We start from the raw sequence: 9828 nt of genomic DNA on the forward strand, positions 1-9828 counted from the left end.
TCGCGAACGTTTTACGCAAACGACGTAAAACATAAAATTTTTTACGCTGGCCGACGTCCATACTTAACATTGCGTACGCCTCATAGAGCAGGGGTAACTATACGCCGGAAAAAGCCTTACGCAAACAACGTAAAAAAAAAAGCGCTGGGCGGACGTACGTTTGAAAATCGGCGTATCTAGTTAATTTGCATACTCTACGTGGAAATAAACGGAAGCGCCACCTAGCGGCCAGTGTAAATATGCACCTAAGATCCGACGGCGTACTAAGACGTACGTCAGTCGGATCTAGCCTACATTGTGGCGTATCTTGTTTTGTGAATACAAAACAAAGATACGCCGGCGCATCGTAGAACTTACGTGGCATATCAATAGATACGCCGCCGTAAGTTCTTCGTGGATCTGGGCCTTTGTATAGATTGGTCAGGTCTGACCAATATACCCCTCCCAGCATATTAGTAACTTTTTTTAGGATACTGTAATACAGGGTCATACCCATGTCTATCGTGTAGACAATGTAACTCCATGATAAAAGTCAAGAGTATATCCCATCCACATAAGGGGTATGATATTAAAATTAAAGGTTATTACACTTACCAATCGTCATATGTAATGTATGCAATAAAATATCCATGTGGGTTACTATACATAGGAGAGACCATTCAGAAAGTTAAAAGATAGGTTAGCAAGGCAAAAAACATTCAATCAGAGATAGATTGGTACAGTTGCCTTTAGCGAGACATTGTTTGGAGAAAGGGCATTTGATTTCCCAATTAAAATTTATGGTACTGGAGGGAATTAATAAGGGTAGGAGGGGTGGTAACCGGGAATCCATTCTAAAAAAGCGAGAGGTACATTGGGTTAATTTTCTTGATACGATTGCCCCTAAGGGGTTGAATACAGATCTGGATTTATGTTTGTTTATTTAGGTGATAATTCATTCGATGTGATAACCCCCATTGTATCACTATCTGGCTATTTACGAAAAGCAAATCCACTTTGCACTACAAGTACAAAATGCACTTGAAATTGCACTTGGAAGTGCAGTCGCTGTAAATCTAAGGGGTAGATCTGAAATTAGGGGAAGCTCTGCTGATTTTATCATCCAACCATGTGCAAGCTAAAATGCTGTTTTTTATCTTCCTTGCATGTCCCCCTCAGATTTACAGTGACTGCACTTTCAGTGCAATTTCAATTTGTAGTGCAAAGTAGATTTGCCTTCAGTAAATAACCCCCATTGTGTACATGTTTCTTTTTGACAGGTTAAAGGTTGTAAAGGTTCATGTTTTTTCACCTTAATGCATTCTATGTATTAGGGTGAAAAAACATCTGATGTTTGCCACCCCCCCCGCTTACTTACCTGAGCCCTCAAAATTCCTGCGTCGGGCTTCTCAAACGGGCTTTTCAGCTCTTCTCGGCTTGTTCATTGGATGATTGATAGCAGCGCAGCCATTGGCTCCCGCTGCTGTCAATCAAATCAATGATGCAGCGTGCTGGGGGGCAGGGCCTAGTGATACAGTCGGTGGCCACTGACTGTATCACGGGAGCGCGCCCGCAAGCTAGCCCCCTTGGGAGAGCGCTTCCCAGAAAGGGGGTTAGCTGATGCGGGGAGAAGCAGAGACAGTCGCAGAGGGACCCCAGAAGACTCTGTGCAAAACTGCACAGTGGAGGTAAGTATGACATGTTTGTTATTTAAAGGGTTGTAAAGCTACCTTTTTTTTTTTAAAGGAGTTGAAGGCTTCTAAGGAAATATGGGAGGACTTTACGCTTTACTAACCATTTCCCCACTTGTGATATAAGGATGTATAAGAAAGGGATCTAATTTGTATTTGATCGACTACTAATCACATAATTGGATTCCAAATGTGTAAAATTATGGTATTTAAGCCATGTGTGTAACTTTGAATTTAAATGTGCGTTTGATCTGACAAACGTAAGCTTGTGAGTCCGAAATGTAGAACTTACACATCATGTAATGTTTGTTTGAACTGCGGTTCAATTAATTTTTTTTTTAGGTGCATCGATCCTCTGGATATATTTGGTCAGTGGGATGACCAGATCACATTGCACTCGTTGAAGACTGGGTGAAGCTTTCCTCTACTTCGAAAAGTTATACACACACACATACAGTATATACATACATAGACAGTATATATTTCTTTCTTGTGTACACACACAGTAAATGGGAATGGCTATGGTTGACTTATGCTTAAAGGTGTTGTTACAATGGCTGTCATGAATATCACAACCTAGTGAGTCACTCAATCACAATATAAGCATGTGCAGATCGGGTATCCTAATGCTCGTTTCAGGTCAGTGAGTCTATCGTGAAGGAAGGGCATTCCACAGTCTCCTTCAGTAACATGTTAGCAAAGGTAACTCCCATATTTATTTCCGTGCTAATTAGTCATAGACTGGAATATACAGTATGTATCCGGTCATTTAAGGTGAACTAGCTAAGCCTTAAAGGGGTTGTAGAGGAATTTTTTTTCCCCCTAAATAGCTTCCTTTACCTTAGTGCAGTCCTCCTTCACTTACCTCATCCTTCGATTTTGCTTTTAAATGTCCTTATTTCTTCTGAGAAATCCTCACTTCCTGTTCTTCTGTCTGTAACTACACACCGTAATGCAAGGCTTTCTCCCTGGTGTGGAGAAAGCTTCTTGAGGGGGCGAGCAGGCAAGTCAGGACACTCTCTACTTTGCAGATAGAGAAAGGAGCTGTGTGTTAGTGGGCATCCTGACACTCCTGCTCACCCCCTCAAGAGGCTTTCTCCACACCAGGGAGAAAGCCTTGCATTACAGTGGTGAGTTACAGACAGAAGAACAGGAAGTGAGGATTTCTCAGAAGAAATAAGGACATTTAAAAGCAAAATGGAAGGATGAGGTAAGTGAAGGAGGACTGCACTAAGGTAAAAGGAAGCTATTTAGGGAAAACATTTTTTTCCTTTACAACCCCTTTAGTTTCTGAGGTTTGATGCAGTTATGTACCACCCCAGGTACAACCAGTGGGAAGGCATTCCTTAGAACTGCACTTGGTGCTCCTTGCCATTATGCATTAGGGTGACCACATTTCCAAACTGCCATTCATGGACACACCCCCTCTCTCACCTTCCCCAAAAAAGATGAGGGGGGCGGGGGTAATGTAGTCTCGGGGTTGATGGGAAATTTGGCGGTGGGTTATTTGTCAGGTGAGTGTGCCTCTTGATGCAGTGCCGCTTGCCACCCATAGCCTGCCACCAGATGCAGTGCTGCCGTCACTCCCTCTGCATGAGCCACATGCGTAGAAGGAAAGGAGTGACATCACTATCTGGAGAGTGAAGAAGATCACACCAGTCCCTACTGCTTGCCACTGGGTGCCAGAGAAGGAGGAGGTGCCGAGGTGGGTGGGGACAGCATTGCTGCACTAGAAGCAGGCCTCGCTCCCGGTCTCACTGTCCGAGAGTAAATGGTCACTGGTTGCAAGATGCCAAGCAGCACTGGCCCCATCAACCAGCTCTGGAAATGTAGTTACTAGGGGGTGGCTGTGTCCTCTATTTCATTCCGGGACATTGTATTGTCCCGGAATGAAAGTGCCCGGGACCCAGGACAGACATGTCAATTGCGGGACAGTCCCAGGCAATCTGGGACACGTGGGTACCCTACTATGCATCTAAGGCCTGTATAGGCCAGAGGAGTATTACCTACAGAGGCATGCAGCTTGGTATGGACCCCTACAATGTGTTGGAAAGTGCCACTCTGCAAAGCTTTGCCTTTCTCTGATCCCATCACATGACACAGGAAAGGATAATATTTTTGAAGGTTGGCAGAGACCAGGCATTTGGTGGGTGAGAGATGTTGGTTTTACCAGGGCTGTGGAGTCGGTAGATAAATGTTCCGACTCCGACTCCGACTCCTCAGTTTTATGTACTTCCGACTCCGACTCCTCTGTATTAATATGCGAATGTATTTTATACATTCCTTGAGGGAAAGAAACGCAACCTACCACAGGACTACTGGCTGGGAAGCCAACAGTCTACTGTATTGCACAGTTTAAGCAAAAGACAAACACAATGAAAACAATCAAGTGGCTGGATAGTAGCAGCAGGCATAAACATCAGGAACAGGATTTTTACCAGTTCAAAAATACAAACCACATTATTTGGTTGTTTTAGAACAAAAACAAAGCTTATCTATAATGAACCAAAAACAAAATCTGTAAAACCTAGAAATGGTTTATATTAATCTTGAAATGTAGTTGTAGGCTTAGCAAATGCAAATCAATTCAATGTAGAGTTCTAAGGAAGAGAATTGCCTCTGCCAGATCCTCTTTCATAGAAGCTCTTAAGTCAGACTGAGCCTAGGTTCACACTGCTGTGAATTCAAAATCGCGGTAAAATGCGCGATTTTACCGCGATTTCGCGGCTGCGATTTTGCCGCGATTTCGGCCACAATTTAATGTAAATCGCGGCCCGAAATAGCAAAAAGTAGTACAGGAACAGTAGTACATTTTTAGGGCTGAAAATAATCTTTCGACACTGACTTGGGTGGGTGGCATTGCAGTAACTATTCTGGCCACATCACTAACGATCTCTGGATAAACAAGGATGGCTTCTTCAACAGTAAGTTTTGATGAGCGATCATACTTTTCAACTTCTTTTAGTGCTTTATAAAACTCCTGTTGGAATTTTTTTATTTGGACACTTACTGGTTCTCTAACATGCGTTCCCTGTAAAAGCAGAACACAACACTATGGAAAGTATAAGTATTGCAGCTCCTAATTGTGCGTTGCGTGCCATATAGTGAAGCACATGAAAAGCATGCTTCTTCACGGTCACTTAACCTGTTAATTTTGCGGTTACGTGAGGCACTGCATGCATTGGTCTTTATTCTTACAGTAGAGAAGTCATTAATTATAACTTTTTGTGAATTGGGACATTTAAACTTGCTTTTTTTTTTTTTTTTATTCCAATCTAAATTTAGTAGGAGTCGGAGTCGGAGTCGGTGCATTGTTTGCCGACTCCGACTCCGACTCCAGGTACCCAAAATTTCCCCCGACTCCGACTCCTCGACTCCGACTCCACAGCCCTGGGTTTTACCCATGCAAGGTCATGATTGATTGTTTTTTGCATCATTATTAAATATGTTTATTTTTATTTATTTTTTACCCTCTGGTCATGATTAGCTTTCAGTTTATTTCCAAATAATTTAGAACATTAAAAATGAAATCAATCCCTGTGTCAAATATGCTAGGTACGCAACTGGCTCAATGTGCCCTTTTCTTCTGGCACTGCAGTGTGGGTATATAGTCAGCGGAGATGCAAGCAGTCCTTAGCGGAGGTCGTCTTTAAACCTAAGCAATAAAAATGTTTCAATCTCCACATTTAGCAAAAGTAAATCTATCACATAATGCAAGACCATACATAACATTAAACCCATTTGGTCTTGGTGTAAAGTAGGTATGAAGAATACTGTATCTAGGTTAGAGGAAAAGCTTTACCACAGTAAATTCCACCCATATTCTAATGTGTATGAACAGATTTAGTTACACACAATTACATGTTTCTCAAGTCAAACCGCCAATCAAAAATGTCAAGATTTTTTATGTATTTTATTATGTATCACTTCTTCAAATGTATACATTATAGAGGGAGCAGATGATATAGGACAAGCTCCAGTCACCTATGTGACAGATCCTTTCACATGCTATTTATTTCATATAAAATAGAGTTTTATATTACAGTAAAATAAGATGTAATCGCTGTAACGGAGGAGTCCTATTACTAGGGACTCATACACATGGAATCTTGACATTTTTCTATTGAGAGAGCATTCCTTTCATATTGCATAATGCAGAAGTGTTTAGTAACGTACCATTTGTACATAACCACAGAAAAGGCCACCATTTTAGACGGCTGTTATTTTATATAATCTTGTGACCCAATTGAGGCACTACAAAACATCACACTACTAACTTGTCTCTACATTAAATATTGTAGCCAATTTAGTGGGGAGCAAAATTGTCCGACTCCCAGACAAAGCAGAATTTTACACAGGCAGCTATTTGCATAATCATCAACTTACCCATTACAAGAGCAATACATGGACTGCCACTGCAGATCAGCTTCTATAAATGCATGTTGCCTGGCTGTCGTGCTAATGCACTGGCCTCAGTACTTTGAGTCTATATGTTTGCCACCTGCCTGGAGATTTAGCTTCTTGACTAAAAAAATAAAACTTGCTGCCAAGGTTAATAATAGAATGGATAGAAGGCCATTTTAAATTTCATTGGAAATTTGGCAACAATCGTAGTTACTGACCTAGAACAAGTATGCAGATCATAAAAGTCAGGAGCCCACTGGCCCCAAAGTAGTATTCATTGAGAAGGGGGGGGGGGGGGGAGTTTTTTCAATTTCTCAAGCATACAAGCAACAGGTTCCACAGTGCAAAGTGTATGAAGTTGGAGTGCAGTGCAGTATTTCCCTTGTCAGGGGTGGTGTGCAGGAGGAACATGTTCAGTATAGGAGAACACTTTACTGCCCAGTTATGTATGTCAAGACCTTTGACAATACTAACATTGCCCTGAGTGTCAGTGCCGTCTGTGTTGGAAAAATGTTGCCTGGTCTGACGAGTCGCAACATTCAGATGGTAGGGTCAGAATTTAGGGTAAACAACATGAAAGCTTGGAATCACCCTGCCTTGTACCAATGGTTCAGGCTGGTGGTAGCAGTGTAATGGTGTGGGGGATATTTTCTTGGCACACATTGGGCCCCTTGGTACCAATTGAGCATTGTATAAATGTCACGGCCTACCTGAGTATTGTTGCTGACCATGTCCATCCCTTTATAACTACAGTGTATCCATGTTCTGATGGCTACTTCCAGCACCATGTCTCAAATTATCCTCAAACTGGTTTCTTGAACATGACAATGAGCTCACTGTACTCCAACGGCCTCCACAGTCAGATCTCAATCCAGGAGAGCACCTTTGGGAGGTAGCGGAACAGAGATTTGTCTCATGGATGTGCAGCTGACAAATCTGCAGCAACTGTCACTATGGACCAAAATCTCTGAGGAATGTTTCCAACACCTTGTTGAATCTATACCACAAAGAATTAAGGCAGTTCTGAAGGCAAAAGTGGGCCCAACCTGGTACTAGCAAGGTAGACCTAAAATAGTGGCCAGTGAATGAATATTAACCACTTCAATACCAGGCACTTACACCCCCTTCCTGCCCAAGCCAATTCTCAGTGCTGTCGCTGTTTAAATGACAATTGTGCGGTCGTGCTACACTTTACCCAAACAGAATTTGTATCATTTCGTTCTCACAAATAGAGCTTTATTTTGGTGGTAATTGATCACCTCTTTTTTTTTTTGGCAAAAAAATAAAAACAGCAGACAGAAAAAAATAAAAATACGTTTTTCTTCTGTATCCGTTATAACATTTTGAAAATAAGTATATTTTCTCCTTCACTGATAAGGCGGCACCCATGATGGGCACTGGTAGGCTGCACTGATGGGTACTGCTGGGCACTGATAGGCATCATTGATGGCACTGGCAGGCATTATGGATGGGCACCGATTGGCATTTCCTTGGTGGTCTAGGCTAGCATACCTGGTGGTACACACACACACACTTTCTTACAGGGGTTACAACTCTCTCTGGCTCCACCCAAAATGTAAAAAACAAAAAAGAAGTTTGATTTATAGTTCTACTTTAAATTATTATTATTTTTAACAACAAACATGTTATACTTGCCTCCTCTGTGCACTTGGTGTTGCACAGAGCATCCCAGATCCTCCTCTTCTTGTGTCCCTCTTTGCTGTTTCTAGCCCCTCTCTCCTTTGAGTGCCCCTCAGCAAGCTACAGGTTGTCACCCAAGCCGAGTCAGAGCTCCGTGTATCCATTCAGACACGGAGCCCCGACCTGGCCCCGCAGGACCCCATAGCGCCGCTGCTCTGTCTCAGCCAATCAGAAGGTGTGTACTGGATGAATGAGGATCTCAATCTGATTATTTAACAATTATTTGTGGAGCTCTAGTATAATGCAATATGTAACTACAGGGCTTATACAATTGCACACTCATTGTCCCTTCGCAGGTTCAGACAACCACTATTATATTAAAAAACAAAAACACACACACCACAAACACACCACAAACACACTGTCTCTGTTATACAGTATACTAAATACTAGGGTTGTCCCGATACCACTTTTTTAGGACCGAGTACAAGTACCGATACTTTTTTTCAAGTAGTCGCCGATACCGAATACCGATACTTTTTTAAAATGTGTCCCCAAATGCAGCCATGTCCCCCACATATGCAGCCATGTCCCCCACATATGCAGCCATGTCCCTCTAGCCATGTCCCTCACATATGCAGCCATGTCCCTCTAGCCATGTCCCTCACATATGCAGCCATGTCCCTCTAGCCATGTCCCTCACATATGCAGCCATGTCCCTCTAGCCATGTCCCTCACATATGCAGCCATGTCCCTCTAGCCATGTCCCTCACATATGCAGCCATGTCCCTCTAGCCATGTCCCTCACATATGCAGCCATGTCCCTCTAGCCATGTCCCTCACATATGCAGCCATGTCCCTCTAGCCATGTCCCTCACATATGCAGCAATGTCCCTCTAGCCATGTCCCTCACATATGCAGCCATGTCCCTCTAGCCATGTCCCTCACATATGCAGCCATGTTTCTCTAGCCATGTCCCTCACATATGCAGCCATGTCCCTCTAGCCATGTCCCTCACATATGCAGCCATGTCCCTCTAGCCATGTCCCTCACATATGCAGCCATGTCCCTCACATATGCAGCCATGTCCCTCACATATGCAGCCATGTCCCTCACATATGCAGCCATGTCCCTCACATATGCAGCCATGTCCCTCACATATGCAGCCATGTCCCTCACATATGCAGCCATGTCCCTCACATATGCAGCCATGTCCCTCACATATGCAGCCATGTCCCTCACATATGCAGCCATGTCCCTCCAGCCATTTCCCCCATACCTTTGCCGCCGAAAGCCGCCCCCGCCGCATGGAGAAAATCACAGCATTCATTTGAATAGCTGTTTTGCCCGCGCGTATAGACACTCCCCCTTGCTCGGAATTGGACAGATCACGATCACCCATCCAATCCCGAGCAAGGGGGAGTGTCTATACGCGCGGGAACACTACAGCTATTCAAATGAAAGCTGTGATGTTCCCGCACGCCGTTTAACCCATGCGGCGACTTGCGATGTGGCGGTGCGATGCGGCGGCTTTCGATGCGGCGGCAGCGGTGGGGGGGGGGAAAGTATTCTATTTAGGTATCAGGGTTATTTGCGCGAGTAAGAGTACTCCCGCAAATACTCGGTATCGGTCCCGATACCGATACTGGTATCGGTATCGGGACAACCCTACTAAATACTATCATTTAATGTCTTAACTAATTATTATTTTTAGACTAACATTTTTTCGAATAGTGTTTGTAATACACAAAGGCTTTTAGTATATAGTCAAATTTTTATCCACCAATACAAATTGCTTAAAATTTTACCATAGTCAGATAAAAATAAATACGAATGGTTGGCTGTGATTGAATGTGCGTTATTGCTGCTCTATTTGTTGTTTTATTGATGAAGTCTGAAATAAGTCCTCTGATTTGGACAGAAATGATATGTAGATTGTTCCTGGGATTTTACTTTGACAGAATCTGCATACAATGTACTTCTATATTTTTAAAGAATCTAGGAATATTTTATACAATAATGTAAATTTGATATAAATATTTTTTGCCATTGGTTTTGCTGCCACCTGTAGGCATTCATGGTACAATACAACTAAACAGAAAATAAAACACCA

The sequence above is a fragment of the Rana temporaria genome, chromosome 4, assembly GCF_905171775.1.
Source record: "Rana temporaria chromosome 4, aRanTem1.1, whole genome shotgun sequence".
Taxonomy (NCBI): Eukaryota; Metazoa; Chordata; class Amphibia; order Anura; family Ranidae; genus Rana; species Rana temporaria.